Raw genomic sequence first — 20,857 nt, 5'->3', positions numbered from 1 at the left:
TCTTTACTTATTTTCTGCCCGGTGGATCTATCCTTTGGGGTGAGTGGTGTGTTGAAGTCTCCTACAATGAATGCATTGCAGTCTATTTCCCTCTTTAGTTCTGTTAGTATTTGCTTCACATATGCTGGTGCTCCTGTATTGGGTGCATATATATTTAGAATGGTTATATCCTCTTGTTGGACTAAGCCCTTTATCATTATGTAGTGGCCTTCTTTATCTCTTGTTACTTTCTTTGTTTTGAAGTCTATTTTGTCTGATATTAGTACTGCAACCCCTGCTTTCTTCTCACTGTTGTTTGCCTGAAATATGTTTTTCCATCCCTTGACTTTTAGTCTATGCTTATCTTTGGGTTTAAGGTGAGTTTCTTGTAAGCAGCATATAGATGGGTCTTGCTTTTTTATCCATTCTATTACTCTATGTCTTTTGATTGGTGCATTAAGTCCATTTACATTTAGGGTGACTATTGAAAGATATGTACTTATTGCCATTGCAGGCTTTAGATTCGTGGTTACCAAAGGTTCAAGGTTAGCTTCTTTAGTATCTTACTGCCTAACTTAGCTCGCTTATTGAGCTGTTATATACACTGTCTGGAGAGTCTTTTCTTCTCTCCCTTCTTATTACTCCTCCTCCCTTCTTCATATGTTGTGTGTTTTGTTCTGTGCTCTTTTTAGGGGTGCTCCCATCTAGAGCAGTCCCTGTAGGATGCCCTGTAGAGGTGGTTTGTGGGAAGCAAATTCCCTCAGCTTTTGCTTGTCTGGGAATTGTTTGATCCCACCATCATATTTAAATGATAGTCGTGCTGGATACAGTATCCTTGGTTCAAGGCCCTTCTGTTTCATTGCATTAAGTATATCATGCCATTCTCTTCTGGCCTGTAGGGTTTCTGTTGAGAAGTCTGATGTTAGCCTGATTGGTTTTCCTTTATAGGTGACCTTTTTCTCTCTAGCTGCCTTTAAAACTCTTTCCTTGTCCTTGATCCTTGCCATTTTAATTATTATGTGTCTTGGTGTTGTCCTCCTTGGATCCTTTCTGTTGGGGGTTCTGTATAATTCCATGGTCTGTTCGATTATTTCCTCCCCCAGTTTGGGGAAGTTTTCAGCAATTATTTCTTCAAAGACCCTTTCTATCCCTTTTCCTCTTTCTTCCTCTTCTGGTATCCCTATAATACGAATGTTTTTCCTTTTGTATTGGTCACATATTTCTCTTAGTGTTGTTTCATTCCTGGAGATCCTTTTATCTCTCTCTATGTCAGCTTCTATACGTTCCTGTTCTCTGGCTTCTATTCCTTCAATGGCCTCTTGCATCTTATCCATTCTGCTTATAAATCCTTCCAGGGATTGTTTCACTTCTGTGATCTCTTTCCTGACATCTGTGATCTCCTTCCGGACTTCATCCCACTGCTCTTGCATTTTTCTCTGCATCTCATCCCACTGCTCTTGCATTTTTCTCTGCATCTCATCCCATTGCTCTTGCATTTTTTTCTGCATCTCTGTCAGCATGTTCATGATTTTTATTTTGAATTCTTTTTCAGGGGGACTAGTTAGGTCTGTCTCCTTCTCAGGTGTTGTCTCTGTGATCTTTGTCTGCCTGTAGTTTTGCCTTTTCATGGTGATAGAGATAGTCTGCAGAGCTGGTACAAGTGACCGCTGGAAGAGCTTCCCTTCTTGTTGGTTTGTAGCCTTTTCCTGGGAGAATAGCGACCTCTAGTGGCTTGTGCTGGGCAGCTGTGCGCAGACAGGGCTTCTGCTTCCTGCCCAGTTGCTTTGGGGTTTATCTCCACTGTTGCTGTGGGCTTGGCCTGGCTGGGGCTGTTCCTCCAAAATGGTGGAGCCCCGTTAGAGGGGGAGCAGCCAGGAGACTATTTATCTCCGTAAGGGGCCTCTGTGCTCCCTGCTGCCCAGGGGGTTAGAGTGCCCAGAGATCCCCAGATTCCCTGCTTCTGGTCTAAGTGACCTGTCCTGCCCCTTTAAGATTTCCAAAAAGCACTCTCCAAACCAAAACAACAACAGCAACAATGAGAGAGGGAACAGAAAGGAAAAAAAAAGAAAAAACACGCGATTTTTTTTTTTTTTCCTCAGGTGCCGGTCCCAGGCACCCGCGCACTGGTCCTGCTGCCCTGTCTCCCTAGCACCAGGGTCCCTGTCCTTTCAAGGCTTCCAAAAAGCACCCACCCACCGGTCCCGCAGGGAAGGAACGCTCAATATTCTTTGTCCTCAGGCACTGGTCCCACGCACCCGCTCACCAGTCCTGCCGCCCTGCCTCCCTAGCACCGGGGTCCCTGTCCCTTCAAGGCTTCCAAAAAGCACTTGGCAAAAAGAGAGAAAAAAAAGGGGAAAAACGCGCGATTTCTTCCGTCCTCAGGTGCTGGTCTCAGGCACCCACCCACCGGTCCCACAGGGAAAAATGCGGGATATTCTTTGTCCTCAGGTGCCGGTCCCAGGCACCCGCTCACCAGTCCCGCCGCCCTGCCTCCCTAGCACCGGGGTCCCTGTCCCTTTTAGGCTTCCAAAAAGCACTCTCAGAAAAGAGAGAAAAAAAAAAGGGGAAAAACGCGCGATTTCCTCTGTCCTCAAGTGCCGGTCTCAGGCACCCGCCCACCGGTCCCGCAGGGAAAAACGGGGGATATTCTTTGTCCTCAGGCGCCGGTCCCAGCCACCCGCTCACCAGTCCCGCCACCGTGCCTCCCTAGCACTGGGGTCCCCGTCCCTTCAAGGCTTCCAAAAAGCGCTTGCCAAAAAGAGGAAAAAAAAAAAAGGGGAAAAACGCGCGACCTCCTCCGTCCTCAGGCACCGGTCTCAGGCACCCGCCCCCAGGTCTCGCAGGGAGAAACGCGGGATATTCTTTGTCCTCCGGCGCTGTTCCCAGGCACCTCCTCACCGGTCCCGCCACCCTGCCTCCCCAGCAACGGGGGCCCGTCCCTCTAAGGCTTCCAAAAAGCGCTCGCCAAAAAAAAAACTGCTCCGGTTTCTCTCCACCCGCCGGGAGCCGGGGGGAGGGGCGCTCGGGTCCCGCCGGGCTGGGGCTTGTATCTTACCCCCTTCACAAGGCGCTGGGTTCTTGCAGGTGTGGATGTGGTCTGGATGTTGTCCTGTGTCCTGTGGTCTCTATTTTAGGAAGATTTTTCTTTGTTATATTTTCATAGCTCTATGTGTTTTTGGGAGGAGATTTCCACTGCTCTACTCACGCCGCCATCTTGGCTCCCGCCCTCGACCCTTGTCTTTAACTTTTGACATTTTAATTTTAATGTATCTCAGTGTGAGTCTCTTCGGGTTCATTTTCGGCCATTATTTCTTCAAATACTTCTTCTGCCCTTTTCTCTCTCTCTCTTATCCTTCTGGGATTCCTTATAATTCAAATGTTAATCTGGCTGATGTTCTTTCACAGGCCCCTTAGGCTGTCTTCACTTTTTTTCATTCTTTTTGTTTCTCTGACTAGGGTCGTTCCACGGCCCTGCTTTTGGGTTCACTGCTCTTTCTGCTTCACCTAATCTGCTGTTGCACTCCTGCAGTGTGTTTTTCAGCGTGGTTATTCTTCAGCTCTGTGACTGCTTTTTGGTATTTTCTTACATTTTCTGTCTCTCTGCTGAAGTTCTCGCTGTGTCCATCCACTCTTTCCCAAGTTTGGTGAGCACCCTCATGACCGCTGTCCTGTAGCCTTGATCAGGAAAGTGACTTACCTCCACTTCATTAAGGTTTTGTCCTAAGGTGTGATCTTGCTCTTTCATTTGGAACATACTCCTATTTCTTCATTTTGCTTGACTCTGTCTTGGTTTCTGTGTTGGTGGGACAGCCACAGCTCCCAGTCTTAATAAATGGCCTTGTATAGGACATGAACCTTATCATTAACTGTGCCCCAGCTCTCGGCTGTCTCTCAAACCCTTGTGATTGTCCCGGCAGTCTATTATATTTTTAATAGCTCCCAGGGCATGAGGGTGGGCGGAGATCAGGCTGATTAGAAGTCAGAGTGTTAGGAGCAGCTTTTAAAATATGCAAATATATATATAGGCCTGTGGGACTGCAAGTGTAAGCCCTGCTGACCATAAGGGTCAGGAGATCTGGAGGTGTCCCCTGGGTAGCAGGCACAAAAACTGGGCTCCAGAGTATGCATAAGTTCCTTTCCTGGAGATACGGGCAAGCTGTGGCAAGGCAGAGGGAGGGTGCAAAATGGCACACTCTCTCTTCTGTTCCCTGAGAGCATCTCCGTAGGCTGCAGGGCAAACGGGATCAAAAGCCCGCCCCTCAGGCTGAAGCTTCAGGACAAGAAAACAGGCCTTCCTCGTGGAAAGACAGGGGGTGTGTTTCAGTCGGCCATCTGTGCAGTGCCCTGGGGGTGGTAGCCTGCCAAGAACTGTCTCTCAAACTGTTACAGTCCTGAGCCACCCCGGAGCCAAGCCCGTTAGCCTCCAGAGCCAGGCAGTCCAGGGGTATCCCCTGAGGGGCAGCTGCAGAAGCCGGACGTCAAATGTAAAAACGGCACCAAACGTGTGTACATGTGCCCTTCCGAGAGAGGCTGGTGTTCTGGAGCACGACAGATGGCATCTGCCAGCTGGAGCGAGGCAGTGGGGAGTACAGAGATGACACCCATGAAGAGGGGGGAAAAAAAGCACCTGCCAGCCACTGTCCCTGGAGAGCATCCCGACAGGCCCAACAGATTCGTATTAGGTCACATGCCTGCCTCCCAGGTCAATGCTTTAAGATTAGCAAGCAAGCCTCTTCCACAGAAAGTCTGGACACATCAGCTGCTTCTCTTCTGGGATCTGGGGTGAGTGGGACTGAGCGTGTGAGCCCTGGAAAGGCCGTTCCTCGGATTGCTCTCGCCTCGAGGGGCTCATGAACGTGAGCCCCGTTGGTTTTCAAAGCTCGATGTTCTGGCGGCTCATACCTCATGGTCTTAAAAGTGGGGATGCCTGATGTAGGGTATGAGCGATTTGCTCCTCAGGAAAAAGCTGCCTCCTGATTATGGGTCACAGTGCTGGGGGGTGGGGTTTATACTGAAATTGTGTCTCAGCCTCTCATGCTCTCTTTGATGTGGGTTTTTTTTTTTCTTATTTGCCTGATGTGTAAGAGCTGCTCAGCTGGTTTTTAGGTGTTTTTCAGAGGAAAATGTTCCATATTTAGCTGTAGTTTCAGTATGTCTAGGGGAGGAGGTCAGTTTAGGATCTTCCTATGTGACCATCCTGAACTACAACTCCAAATCCACCAGATGTTAATCTCATCTAAAAACACCCTCACGGAAACATCTAGAATAATGTTTGACCAAATATCTAGGCACTGTGGCCCACACCAGTTGACATAAAATTAACCACTACAAGTCAATCCCCTGTCAAACTGGCACCCATGTGCATCTCTTTAAAGCATATTTAATCTCTGAATAAAGACATAAGAAGGCATACTTACACTTAACATGATATAACTATCCTGTATATAACCCAAAACTTTCCCAGAAAAGGATTCAAACTCCTTGGATGATGTTTATTCTTTTCCTTGATATCATAAATTAAACACTATGGTGTAAAATTAACAATACTTAAATATTCTGATATTAAGTCAATACATCTTATTTTATAAGAGAGGGAAGAAGACATAGATATTTGCTTAATATTTACATACAAACATATTCATAACAAAATAATGAAGAACTCTGCATGACAATTCACGGTCCTCATCTCTGTAATGGCCCCTGTGGCTGGCGCTGGTATTTCTGAATCCCTAGCCCACTCCATATTCCCTTGCTGTCTGCGACACCTCAGCTGATCATGGATCTCTAGCTGACAGGGTGACCACACCATTCCTTAAGGTTCTGGGCCATTAGTCGTCTTGCCTGAGTTGAGTTGTTGTAGTTTTCCATTGACTTTAACCATAGGGTATGGTAATATTGAGATGCCCCAAGGGACCTCTGTATTTCTTAACCTTCATAGTGGAGGAACAGTCTGATTTCCCCATGGCGTGGGATCCATCACCTTAGCCAGCACAGTAACTCCCATTTTGGATTGTTGATTTAGAAGCGTGAGGAGACCGAAGTGAGGGTGGCAGTCTTCACTCCCAGTTCAGAGGAACCATTGTGTCTCCTGGTGGAAGCATTTTCCCCTTGGAATTAAGACCTACAGGCCATCAGAGCAGGAACAGGAAGCAAACATTTGCTAGTGGGTCACTAGGGATAATAATGAGCGGTACTATTCCCATTTCTACTCCTGGTTTCCTGGAACCATAAATCCTGGCCCAGGAAGAACGGCACCATAAATTGAATGTTGATTCAGAGCCTGTACAGCTTCCTGGAGAACCTTACCCCAACCCTGCAAGGCACTGCCACCTTGTTGGCACCTCAGCTGAGTCTTCAAAAGGCCACTTCTCTGTTCCATCAAACCCGTTGCTTTCGGATGTCAGGACATGTGGTGTGACCAGTGAACCCCGCAGCATGGGTCGGTTCCCACACCTCATTTGCTGTGATGCATCCAAAGCAATACCGTGGGCAGTGGAAAACTGTGATGGTGAGCAAGGCATCTGTGGGTCTGCAGATGGTAGTTTGGGCAGAAGCAGTGCATGCGGGGAAGGCAAATCCATATCCAGAGTGTCTAGTCCACTAAGAACAGAATGCAGGCCCTTCCATGAGGAAGTGGCCCAGTGTAGTCAGCCGGCCACCAGGCAGCTGGCTGGTCACCCAAGGGAATGGTGCCATGTCAGGGACTCACTTGTCTCTGCTGCTGGCAAACAGGGTATTCAGTGGTGCCCAAAGCTGGGTTGGCATTGGTGAATGGCAGTCCATGTTGCTGAGCCCATGCATAACCCCCGTCCCTGCCACCTGGGCCAATTTGTTCATGAGCCCACCAGGCAGTGGCAGGGGTGAGAAAAGAGGCTGACTGGTGTCCACACAGTGGGTCAGGCCCCTACCTGAGATGCCACCACCATCTGCCCATTTGCCCAAGATAACCTGAGTCATTACTTCCATTATCTCCATATCTAATCAGTCATTAGGTTTAGTTTAAATAGCACCCAAGTAAATGTACACCCTCCTCCGCATTCTCACTCCACTCCCCTAGCTCAGGTGCTTACTGTCTCTCCTAATATTTCGAAAGCTTCCTAACTGGCCTGCATAGCTCCGGCCTCACCACCTTCCTGCATCCTAGGCACTGTTCCACATGGATTTCCCCCCAAATACAGATCTGATCATCTCACTCTGGCTCTGAATTCAACAACTCATTGATAACAGGATAATATAACCTCCTTAACATGATGTTCTTCATGTTCTGTCTCAATATCTAGCCTCATTAAAGAATGAGCTATTCCACCTTAGCAAATTTTCAAGAGAATTCTGGTTTCTCTTTAGGTAATGAGAATAATTTTATTCACATTATTAAAATTATTTGTAAGACATGTTATACAAATCTTGACTTTCAAACAGATGACTCTAGATGTAATCTCACCTCTGCTGGCACAGGGCCACCCATATGGCTGCCAGTTTCTGTGCTCTGTTGTAATAGAGTGCAGTCCTCAGGGTTTCCCAAGGCATGTCAGACTATTTATTTCTTTACTCAGGTTCCAGAATTACAGTTGGCAGATCTGCTGCTTTCACCATCTCTGTTTTCATAGTTGACCTGTTAGAGTCTACCAAGACCTCCTTCACTTCTAATCTTCTGACTATTTGTACTCTACAGAAATAATTGCTTGTGTAAAGTCAGTAATTCTATTTTGCATGTAATTCTAAATAAGCAGGCTCCAGTCTGAGACCTTTTCCTCTGAATTTAAGTGCATGAGCTTTCTAACAGTCTGTTTCTTTTTACTTTTCCACAGACTACCACGTATGTGATGGTGTTCTTGGGGATGGAAACTATGTATTTATTAGCTTGGATGGTGGTGGTCTACTGTACTTAGAGGTTTAGTGAACTGACTTAAGAATGTATCTGAGTGTTCATAAAAGAACAAGGAATAAATCCAGAAATCTCAGTCCGTGACCTTGTACTCCCTTCTCAAATGTGAAGACTGGTCTTGCAGTGTGCCCAAGGGTCCCCAGCCCAGGCTTATGGTCCACACAATCAATGCACTGCTCACCCATAGCCCCAATATGGTCCAATTGCATTGTTCCTAATTCCTTGAGGGATTGTCCATGATCTCAAAGGATATAGAATGGATCAGATGCAGAATAGGTCAGATGTCAGGGGTTGTGTAAAGAAATCAAAACACCTCTCAGAAAATCTAGGAAAGTATGGAAAAAATTAGCTTGGTGCTGGGAGAAATACCTAGAACATAATACGCAGCATTTAGTTCTCCAGATTTGTCACTATGGACACTGATTTTTTTTTTGTTCCTTCAAGGAGACTGAATAAGAAGGAGGATCTTTTTGACAGTGTTTTATAATTGTAGGAAGAAGACAAAGAACCACTGTGATTGAGAGGTTTTTGTTACAGAGCCCACCTGCTCTGATATACATATACATATAAATATATATATATGCATGTATATATAAACCTTCCATTTCCGAAGCTAAATCCTTTGAAGGTTTGTATCATCTTATAGCTCTTAATGTTGTGTTCTGAATGTAAAGATGTTAACCAGATTTTTATTCACTATTTCACCAAGACCCTGCCCAGGTACCACATCTTGCTGATTCTTCCTCTAAAACCTCTCTCCCTTCTCTTCATCCCATCAGCCTTAATTGCATTTTCTATCCCCTCAGGCCCAGGTCACTCCATCAGCCTTCTAGCCAGCCCCCCAGATTCCTGTCGCTCTCTACTTTCTTCCATCCTGCTTGCCACTTTCCAGCTGTACTTCCAGAAGTACTTCTTTAACTCGTTCTTAGTCCCAGAACCCCAGTGGCTTCCCACCGTTCACTACAAGCCCAGTCTTGACACCACACTGTCAGGGTCCTCCACAGTCGGCCCATGATCTTATTTCCCACAGTTCCCAGTGGGACTCCTCGAACCCTCCGGTTCAGCTCCTCTTTGTCCACTGCGGACATAACCTGCCTCCACACTTTGCTCAACCTAGTGTCCTGCTCTCTGATCGCTCCCTGCCCATCTTTCAAGGTCCAGTGTAGGTGTGTAGGTCTTAAAGCCTACGGTGCTCATCTGGGCCCTCCCAAGAAACAGATACCCATGTGGGATTACACATACAGGGACCTTATTATGGGAAATCTCTGTGAGGGAAAATCGGGAGGGAGACTGGGGAGGCCAGGAAAGCCTGCAAGGTGACCCCGAGAGAAGGAGAGAGGGAAGGAAGGCTGGGTGGAAATGTTCCAGATGCTGTTCACTCTGTCCCTGGTTCAAAGCAGTCTGTAGGCAGCCTTGGCCTTGGTGTAAACATCTTTAGATCTCCGAGCACAGGGGCTGGGGCCCAGCTCCATGATGAGTTGGAGACCAACAAAGTCCTTTACTGACGTCACCACGCTTGGTTTAACACCTTGGGTCCATATGGATCTCTTCATTCTGTGAACAGATACTGTCAGGCAGGAAGCCAGACATAAACAGGAGGAGAGGTCAGGCTGACCACAGAGAAGTCAGGACTACAGACAGATTCCACCAGAGAGAAAACCCCTACCAGGAGGAGTAAAACCACAGAGAAATCCCACAAGCTGGAGTCCAGCTGGGCAGCGTGCTCCTGGGGTGTCCTAAAGTGACCTTTCCTCATCATAAAGTCATTAAAATAAGTCAGCACTGGGGATTAGCCCCTCTTGGTGGGCCAGAGAGAATTCTGGGAAAGAACATGCACAGTAAAAATTAGCTTACATCATTGCTAGCCTGTCAATCAGTACTTGTTTGCATAACATTACCCCTCCTAAATACCCCTTGCAAATCCCATGAAAAGGAGCTCTCCCCAAATATTCGAATACTCGGGGCCTGTCTGACACTACATTGGCCAGTGCTGTTACACAGTGTGATAAACCTGCTTGCTTTCTTAATTTCCTTGACTTTAGTCTCACTTTCACTTTATCTGACTTACCTGCAATTCCGAACCAAACTCCTTCCTAACAATACTGCACATAGAATTGATGCCACATCATCTGGAACTTAATCATTTTTACCTCAATTGTTTGTTTTGTCTCCCAAATTTCCTGGAATCAGTTATCATGCCTTATAGCTCTTTGGTATGCCCTCTGACACCTGGGAATCCCTAATACTTTGCTATTTAAATAGGTACTCAATAATACTTCTAAATTGTGAGTCAAATACTCATTATTCACTATGAAAAGGCACTGTTAATGTGGAGACTGGGACAATCTCTTCCACTCATTTTGTGAAAGATTTGCTTACAGATCAATAGTAGAATAATGCAGGATAATATTAAAAATAGCACTTCGGGGAACAAGAGGTACCCAGAAATGGGGAAATTTCATTGTGCAATATAAGGATAAATTAGAAAGGAAAAAGGAGAAAAGAAGAGAAAGAAAAAGGAATGCAAGGAAAGAGTGCTTCACTGCTCCATTGTTATGGACACAAATATAAAAAGGAAGGATATTAAAGTGTTGAAATTACCATGCATGCTTTGCTCTAGAAAGGGACTCACAGAAATGATTCTGCGGCAACCTTGAAAAGTGGCAACCAGGCTGGCCAAGTAAAGGGAAAACAGCTTCCCAAAGGATCTATTCGAAATTTAAGAAAAGAAAAAAACACCTAATTTTTTTTTTTTGAGAGGGCATCTCTCATATTTATTGATCAAATGGTTGTTAACAACAATGAAATTCTGTATAGGGGGGTCAATGCTCAATGCACAATCATTAATCCATCTCAAGCCTAATTCTTGTCAGTCTCCAATCTTCTGAAGCATAATGAACAAGTTCTTACATGGTGAACGAATTCTTACATAGTGAATAAGTTACATGGTGAACAGTACAAGGGCATTCATCACAGAAACTTTCGGTTTTGATCACGCATTATGAACTATAAACAATCACGTCAAATATGAATATTCGTTTGATTTTTATACTTGATTTATATGTGGATCCCACATTTCTCCCTTTATTATTATTATTATTTTTATTTTTAATAAAATGCTGAAGTGGTAGGTAGATGCAAGATGAAGGTAGAAAACATAGTTTAGTGCTGTAAGAGGGCAAATGTAGATGATCAGGTGTGTGCCTATGGACTAAGTATTAATCCAAGCTAGACAAGGGCAATAAAACATCCACGGATGCAGAAGATTTCTCTCAAAACAGGGGGGGTGAGGTTCTAAGCCTCACCTCTGTAGATCCCTAATTTCTCACCTGATGGCCCCCCTGTGACTGTGCCTGTCTTAGGTTGTTCCTCCCTTGAGGAATCTTACCCGTCTCTGGCTAACCAGTCATCTTCCGGGGCCATACAGGGAAATGTCAAGTTGGTAAGTGAGAGAGAAGCCATATTGTTTGCAAAGGTTAGCTTTTTACTTCTTTGCAGATTTATGCCCTGTGGCTTCTATGCCCAGCACTTGTCTCGAGGTATCTTTACCACCTGGAGGAATTATGATACTCGGTAAATTCGATATGAGGCACGAATTCTATTTAAGGGTTGTAATTAGGAAGGAAGAAGAAAAGCTATAGAGGTAGCATATGGAAGAAAACATGGGAGGGTTGATTATTTCTTTGACATATCTTCTTGTAGAGTACCTTAAGCATGTATAGGTTTTAAACTACCCACTAACTTGCGCTCACATATTAACATAATAGGAATACGGTGACATAAACAAAGCAAATCTATAATTACCATCCATCTCCAGTGAAGCCAAGAAAACCATTTAGGCACCCTAGGCATTTGTGAAAATTTGTCTATGATATGATGGATATTGTCCAACTGTACTTGAACAGTCTGAGAGAAATCAGACAAATTAAAACAACCCATTTCTGGGATCTGTTCACATCCCATATGTTCTTTTAACCGTAGATAGTCTATAGTCATAAAATTTTGGAGTGCTACAACTTGCACCCCTCCCAACTCCTGGTTGAGTTCCAACAGTACAGATCCGGTCAAATTCGTTCTCTCACTGCATGCACATGCCAGCCTAGACACCTCCCTCCTCATTCCTATGGCAAGTCCAGGAAATGGTGGGGTGGATGCAGCCACAACCGCAGCATCATCCGGATCCCTGTGGAGGCTTTTTGATGATCATCCCCTGGCACGAGTCCTCCAGAGAGTGCTGATGCCGGAAGCTCCTCCTCATATCGTATCTTAGTTCATTTTCTGGGTAGCCAAGCTAGGCCTTGATCTTCTGCATAGAAACAAACAGACCCTTTGCCCACACTTTGACATGCCCTCTATACCACTGTGCAGAACTCATTGGAGGTCAACACACAGTAACTGCTTTTTTTTTTTTTTTTTTATTAAGAGAAAGGAATATTATCAGAAAAGAGTACTTCCATAGCTGATCATCTGACACCCTTTAAGTGATCAACATTAAGGATATTTAAACCATGCGTTGATCTTTGATTTACCAATAGTTTTATCCTATCAAGGAGTAATCCCCCTTTTCTTTATTTCTTTCTTTTTTTTTTAATCTTTAATCTACACTTACATGAAGAATACTATGTTTACTATGCTCTCCCCTATATCAGGTCCCCCCTAAAAACCACATTACGGTTACTGTCCATCAGCTTAGCAAAATGTTGTAGAATCACTACTTGTCCTCTCTGTGTTGTACAGCCTTCCCTCCCCTTTCTCCCTCCCCCCCATGCATGCTAATATTAATACCCCCCTTCTTCTTCCCCCCCCTTATCCTTCCCTGCCCACCCATCCTCCCCAGTTCCTTTCCCTTTGGTACCTGTTAGTCCATTTTTTGGGTTCTGTAATTCCGCTGCTGTTTTGTTCCTTCAGTTTTTCCTTTGTTCTTACACTCCTCAGATGAGTGAAATCATTTGGTATTTCTCTTTCTCTGCTTGGCTTATTTCACTGAGCATAATACTCTCCAGCTCCATCCATGTTGCTGCAAATGGTTGGATTTTTCCACTTCTTATGGCTGAGTAGTATTCCATTGTGTATATGTACCACATCTTCTTTATCCATTCATCTACCGATGGACATTTAGATTGCTTCCAATTCTTGGCTATTGTAAATAGTGCTGCGATAAACATAGGGGTGCATCTGTCTTTCTCAAACTTGATTGCTGCGTTCTTAGGGTAAATTCCTAGGAGTGGAATTTCTGGGTGAAATGGTAGGTCTGTTTTGAGCATTTTGATGAACCTCCAAACTGCTTTCCACAATGGTTGAACTAATTTACATTCCCACCAGCAGTGTAGGAGGGTTCCCCTTTCTCCACAGCCTCGCCAACATTTGTTGTTGTTTGTCTTTCGGATGGCAGCTATCCTTACTGGTGTGAGGTGATACCTCATTGTAGTTTTAATTTGCATTTCTCTGATAATTAGCGATGTGGAGCATCTTTTCATGTGTCTCTTGGCCATCTGTATTTCTTTTTTAGAGAACTGTCTGTTCAGTTCCTCTGCCCATTTTTTAATTGGGTTAGTTGTTTTTTGTTTGTTGAGGCGTGTAAGCTCTTTATATATTCTGGACGTCAAGCCTTTATCGGATCTGTCATTTTCAAATATATTCTCCCATACTGTAGGGTTCCTTTTTGTTCTATTGATGGTGTCTTTCGCTGTACAGAAGCTTTTCAGCTTAATGTAGTCCCACCTGCTCATTTTTGCTGTTCTTTTCCTTGCCCGGGGAGATATGTTCAAGAAGACGTCACTCATGTTTATGTCTAAGAGGTTTTTGCCTATGTTTTTTTCCAAGAGTTTAATGGTTTCATGACTTACATTCAGGTCTTTGATCCATTTTGAGTTTACCTTTGTATATGGGGTTAGACAATGGTCCAGTTTCATTCTCCTACATGTAGCTGTCCAGTTTTGCCAGCACCATCTGTTGAAGAGACTGTCATTTCCCCATTGTATGTCCATGGCTCCTTCATCAAATATTAATTGACCATATATGTTTGGGTTAATGTATGGAGTCTCTAATCTGTTCCACTGGTCTGTGGCTCTGTTCTTGTGCCAGTACCAAATTGACTTGATTACTTTGGCTTTGTAGTAGAGCTTGAAGTTGGGGAGTGAGATCCCCCCTACTTTATTCTTCTTTTTCAGGATTGCTTTGGCTATTCGGGGTCTTTGGTGTTTCCATATGAATTTTTGAATTATTTGTTCCAATTCATTGAAGAATGTTGCCTGTAATTTGAGAGGGATTGCATCAAATCTGTATATTGCTTTGGGCAGGATGGCCATTTTGACGATATTAATTCTTCCTAGCCATGAGCATGGGATGAGTTTCCATTTATTAGTGTCCCCTTTAATTTCTCTTAAGAGTGACTTGTAGTTTTCAGAGTATAAGTCTTTCACTTCTTTGGTTAGGTTTATTCCTAGGTATTTTATTCTTTTTGATGCAATGGTGAATGGAATTGTTTTCCTGATTTCTCTTTCTATTGATTCATTGTTAGTGTATACGAAAGCTACAGATTTCTGTGTGTTAATTTTGTATCCTGCAACTTTGCTGTATTCTGATATCAGTTCTAGTAGTTTTGGAGTGGAGTCTTTAGGGTTTTTTATGTACAGTATCATATCATCTGCAAATAGTGACAGTTTGACTTCTTCTTTACCAATCTGGATTCCTTCTATTTCTTTGTTTTGTCTGATTGCCGTGGCTAGGACCTCCAGTACTATGTTAAATAACAGTGGGGAGAGTGGCATCCCTGTCTGGTTCCTGATCTCAGAGGAAATGCTTTCAGCTTCTCGCTGTTCAGTATAATGCTGGCTGTGAGTTTATCATATATGGCCTTTATTATGTTGAAGTACTTGCCCTCTATTCCCATTTTGCTGAGAGTTTTTATCATGAATGGATGTTGAATTTTGTCAAATGCTTTTTCAGCATCTATGGAGATGATCATGTGGTTTTTGTCTTTCTTTTTGTTCGTGTGGTGGATGATGTTGATGGATTTTCGAATGTTGTACCATCCTTGCATCCCTGGGATGAATCCCACTTGGTCATGGTGTACGATCCTTTTGATATACTGTTGAATTCTCTTTGCTAATATTTTATTGAGTAATTTTGCATCTACATTCATCAGGGATATTGGTCTGTAATTTTCTTTTTTGGTGGGGTCTTTGCCTGGTTTTGGTATTAGGGTGAGTTTGGGAGTATTCCCTTGTCTTCTATTTTGTGGAACACTTTAAGAGAATGGGTATTATGTCTTCTCTGTGTGTCTGATAAAATTCCGAGGTAAATCCGGCTGGCCCCGGGGTTTTGTTCTTGGGTAGTTTTTTGATTACCGTTTCAATTTCTTTGCTCGTAATTGGTTTGTTTAACTTTTGTGTTTCTTCCTTGGTCAGTCTTGGGAGGTTCTTTTTTTCTAGGAAGTTGTCTATTTCTTCTAGGTTTTCCAGCTTGTTGGCATATAGGTTTTCATAGTAGTCTTTAATAATTCTTTGTATTTCTGTGGAGTCTGTCGTGATTTTTCCATTCTCATTTCTGAGTATGTTGATTTGTGTTGATTCTCTTTTTCTCTTAATAAGTTTTTCTAGAGGCTTATCTATTTTGTTTATTTTCTCAAAGAACCAGCTCTTGGTTTCATTGATTTTTGCTATTGTTTTATTCTTCTCAATTTTGTTTATTTCTTCTCTGATCTTTATTATGTCCCTCCTTCTGCTGACTTTAGGCCTCATTTGTTCTTCTTTTTCCAGTTTCGATAATTGTGATGTTAGACTAATCATTTGGGATTGTTCTTCCTTCTTCAAGTGTGCCTGGATTGCTATATACTTTCCTCTTAAGACTGCTTTCGCTGCGTCCCACAGAAGTTGGGGCTTTGTGTTGTTGTCATTTGTTTCTATATATTCCTTGATCTCTATTTTGATTTGTTCATTGATCCATTGATTATTTAGTAGCATGTTGTTAAGCCTCCATGAAAACACCTAATTTTTAAAGTGTTATTTTGACTAATTTAGTTAGAGGATTGTTGAAAACTTTCAGGGGACATATGGAGAGTAGTTTTTATTTTAACCCAGACCCACAGATTTCCATTACTTCTCTATGTTTCTAACAATCAAAAGCACATTTTGTATATTTCTTGTATATTTTATAAAGTTTTTCTTCTACATCTCTTGATTCCAAACTGTTAGAGCAAGGGAATGGATTCACAGAGGTTTTCTGAAGTATCAGAAATAAGATTTAAAAAGCCCTACATTTCAGATTTCAGATTTTACTTGGCTCATCAACTGTTTTGGTAAAACTTCCCAACTTTTCTTGCTTACAACTTAGAGTCATTTGTTGATTAAATTTCAAAATGTAGATTGTTTTGACCCTTAAGTTCCTGGAATTTAAATGGTTTATTAAAACTATTATCATCAAAATTGAATATATATTTTTTATATATTGATAATTTCAATTACTCAATATTTGACAAAGATTTTTGCAACTTATATATTCATGAGGAATGTAGGCCTGTAATTTTCTTGGAATTTTTTTAGTTGGTTTTTGTATCAGGATAATGTTGACCTCATAAAGTAATTTGGAGATTATTCTTTCATCCTTTATTTATCTTTAGGTGTTTATGTTAAATATTTCTTCCTTAAACATATAATACAATTCATCGTTACAAATTCAGTTTTTTTGATAGATGTGGGGACATTCAGATATTCCATTTCTCTGTTACAATTTTTGAAAGTTGTTTTTTAAAGTTATTGTGCATTTCATGTAAATTGCCAGTTATACAGGCATAAAGTTGTTTGTCATATTGCCTTATTATTATTTAAATGTCTGTAGGATCTGTAATGATATCACATCTTTCATTCCTCTTATTAGTAGTTTGTGTTTTCTCTCATTTTATCTTGATCAGTCTTGCTAATGGTTTATCAATTAACTTTCAGAATTTCACATAGTTTGCATTTTGCTGATTGTTTCCCATAGGATACCTGTGGCATCATTTAAGATATTCTTCTATCTGTACTTCCTATAAGCCAGCATTAGATCTACAAGTTAAATCAAATTCAGGTTCCAACTTTTTGGTGAAGTTATTTCCCAGGTAAGGCTGGTCTTCCAGTTGGAGGCATAATGCCTCATTTCTCTCTTTGTATGAGAAAGGCAAGATACAGGCTCTTTCCCTTTTATTCATCAGTTTGCAAAATAATGAATTGGTTCCCTGGTCTCTTCTGAAGATGTTTCCAATGATGTTTTAGCGTCACTATGAATTCATTGCTTTAAACCTGTTCGGTATGTTTCAGTTTTGCTGTTAGTATCTTTACCAATGCTCATTTTATCCACTCACTGACCAGCGGGGATCTCACAAACTGTTTCCTGTGTTCTTTTGACACTGCCCAAGCTGTCTCTGATGGCTTCTTTGCTTTCCAGTGTAATTCAAAGGTCCCTCTTTTACTTATCATGCCCCAAATCAGCCATTTCCTGGGAAACCCTGCTTCATTTTGCTGGGAAATGCTGTTTAGAGACCACTATCCAAAAACTAAAATAACTTGTTTTTACTGGGTTGATCATCATTTTTAGGGTTGACAGACATAGGATTTTTTAAAGACAGAAACACATCATGAGTTCATACTAAAATTTCCATTCAGGACAACAGAGTTTTTACTTAATCTCATCACTCTTACATCCTCATCTATAATGTATAAAAAATCCTGGTTCTCGGTGGCCAAAATAATTACTTATCTGCTTTGTCTCACATTGCACATACTATAATACCAAAATAACAATACCAACATTAACATAAACAATGAGATTATTGATAATAAAAGTTTTCTGTATTGTTTTTCTTTGTATTTTGAAGTTATTAGCCTTGGTGTAAACCTGACAGTCAAATTACTGTGGTTTAATATTGCTTGGAATGGTTCTTCTCTGTGTGGTTATGCCATCAATTGAGCACACAGATTACATGTTTTTTATTTTTCATTTTTAGAGATTTATTTATTTATTTATTTAATTATTTTGTTATCATTAATCTACAATTACACGAAGAACATTATGTTTACTAGGCTCCCCCCTTCACCAAGTCCCCCCCACACACCCCATTACAGTTACTGTCCATCAGCGTAGTAAGATGCTGTAGAATCACTACTTGTCTTCTCTGTGTTGCACAGCCCTCCCGATGCCCCCTCCCACATTATACATGCTAATCCTAATGCCCCCTTTCTTTTTCCCTGCCCTTATCCCTCCCTTCCCACCCATCCTTCCTAGTCCCTTTCCCTTTGGTAACTGTTAGTCTATTCTTGGATTCTGTGATTCTGCTGCTGTTTTGTTTCTTCAGTTTTTCTTTGTTCTTATACTCCACATATGAGTGATATCATTTGGTACTTGTCTTTCTCTGCCTGGCTTATTTCACTGAGCATAATACCCTCTAGCTCCATCCATGTTGTTGCAAATGGTAGGATTTGTTTTCTTCCTATGGCTGAATAATATTCCATTATGTATATGTACCACATCTTCTTTACCCATTCATCTACTGATGGACACTTAGGTTGCTTCCATTTCTTGGATATTGTAAATAGTGCTGCAATAAACCTAGGGGTGCATCTGTCTTTTTCAAACTGGGCTGCTGCATTCTTAGGGTAAATTCCTAGAAGTGGAATTCCTGGGTCAAATTGTATGTCTATTTTGAGCTTTTTGAGGAACCTCCATACTGCTTTCCACAATGGTTGAACCAATTTACATTCCCACCAGCAGTGTAGGAGGGTTCCCCTTTCTCCACAGCCTCGCCAACATGTGTTGTTGTTTGTGTTTTGGATGGTAGCGATCCTTACTGGTGTCAGATGATATCTCATTGTGGTTTTAATTGGCATTTCTCTGATGACTAGCGATGTGGATCTCACGCTCCTCAACAAACAAAAAGCAAATAATCCAATTAAAAAATGGGCAGAGGAGCTGAACAGATAGTTCTCCAAAGAAGAAATTCAGATGACCAACAGACACATGAATAGAAATTGTTTTTTAACTTTAAATTTTTTTGTAGTTAAGTAAAATATTTATATGGTTCCACAGTCCAATCTACAAAAGAAGGCATATTTAAAGAAACACAGCTTCTGCCACTCTTTACCACCTTATTCCCTCCAACCCCACACAGATAATAATTTAAAAATTTATATGGCTTAGCCTTCATTGTTTTCTATAAGTATATGCTTAACACATATTACATAATATATATTTTAAATAAATATATACTTCATATACACTTAATGTGTAGTAAATATTATTATATATGTATATATATCTTATATATAGTTTATATGAAATATACTTTATGTATACTTCAATATAGTGTGTGCTGATGGATAGATAGATATAAGCTTATAGCTTTTTTTCAAAAGAACATGAGAGGAATATCTGGATCTTGGTTTAAGTTGCTTCCTATGCATTGTTTTTAATTTCTACCATTATTTACCATTTGAAGAAATGAATAAATTCCTTAGATTCTGTGTCATTAAAAGTTGGTGCAATTTGGTTAAATATAATACTTCTTTGCATAATTAAGAGATTGAGATAGAAGGGGATTATCTATATAGAAAGTTGCTTGGCTTTTGTATGTCTCAGTTTCATGATCTGTTAGGAAGGAAATTGTGCAGCTGAGCTCCTGACCCAGCTAAGCTCCCTCCCTGCCACACACTCTCATGGTTCCCTGGACTGTTCTTTCAGCCAATCTTTTGAAATGGTAGCTAAATCATTACTTTCACAAAAATCCATCTTACCTGCATCAGGAAGTGAGGAGCGCATCCTATTTTCTACTGTTATTTAGTGCCTTGGGCAGTATCTGTCATTTGTAGATAAAAGATACTTGTTGAATGAATGAATGACCCAGCTCTAGACCTTTGGATGAGTGTCATTTAAAGTAAACAGTTATCTATATAGCTACTATTAATCAAGATATCAGTTTAAAAATATTTTTGGTTTTAAAACATAGGAAACACACTTAAATGGAGTTTGCCCATGTAGATTCCATTCTCTGTTTCTTGCAGGAAATCCACATTCATGTGGTGCTGCCCCTCTTTTCATTACTAATGCAAGACAGACCATCTAGGGCAGGGACAATACTGTAGGCAGACTGTGCTTTTATGGACTTGTTCATTTCTGAGAATTATTATAAGAATATTAACATATTTTGAAGCCTCATAATAATCAACTACTCATTCTAAGACTTACACAAGGATGTTTTCTCCCATAAAGCCCATCAGTGGGGCTGACAAAGTACTTCATGTTAGGAGTCAGATTATATGGTGGACCCTGGCAAGATCTCCCAGGCAGTGGTCAGTGCTAAAACAACCAAGTAACCTGAAGTACATCCCCCAAAAGCAGGTGGGATCAATACTGTGCAGCACAACTATCAATTTTAAATGCATGTGTCTTAATTTTCTTCTCACCAGCATCCAGTCCACCCAGATTCTGGTAGGATTCTTCTTTAAGGGAGATTTCTACTTGATGGATTTATCAAACTTATTGTATAAAATATACAAATATAAATGAGAAAGATGTAAAGACAATAGCCAACATATAGAAGCAACCTAAGTGTCCATCAGTAGATGAATGGATAAAGAAGATGTGGTACATATACATAATGGAATATTATTCAGCCATAAGAAGAAAACAAATCCTACCATTTGCAACAACATGGATGGAGCTAGAAGGTATTATGCTCAGTGAAATAAGCTAGGCAGAGAAAGACAAGTACCAAATGATATCACCCATATATGGAGTATAAGAACAAAGAAAAACTGAAGGAACAAAACAGCAGCAGAATCACAGACACCCAGAAGGGACTAGGTGGGGGAAGGTGGGAGAAGGGAATTAAGGGGCATTCTGATTAGCACACATAATGTGGTGAGGGCACAGGGAAGGCAGTATAGCACAGGGAAGACAATAATTCTATAGCATCTTATTATACTGATGGACAGTGACTGTGATGGGGTGTGGGGGCAGACT

This window comes from Manis javanica, chromosome 1 (genome assembly GCF_040802235.1).
Source record: "Manis javanica isolate MJ-LG chromosome 1, MJ_LKY, whole genome shotgun sequence".
In the NCBI taxonomy this organism is placed as follows: Eukaryota; Metazoa; Chordata; class Mammalia; order Pholidota; family Manidae; genus Manis; species Manis javanica.
The sequence above is the reverse complement of the archived record's forward strand: the minus strand, read 5'-3'. Positions refer to the sequence as shown.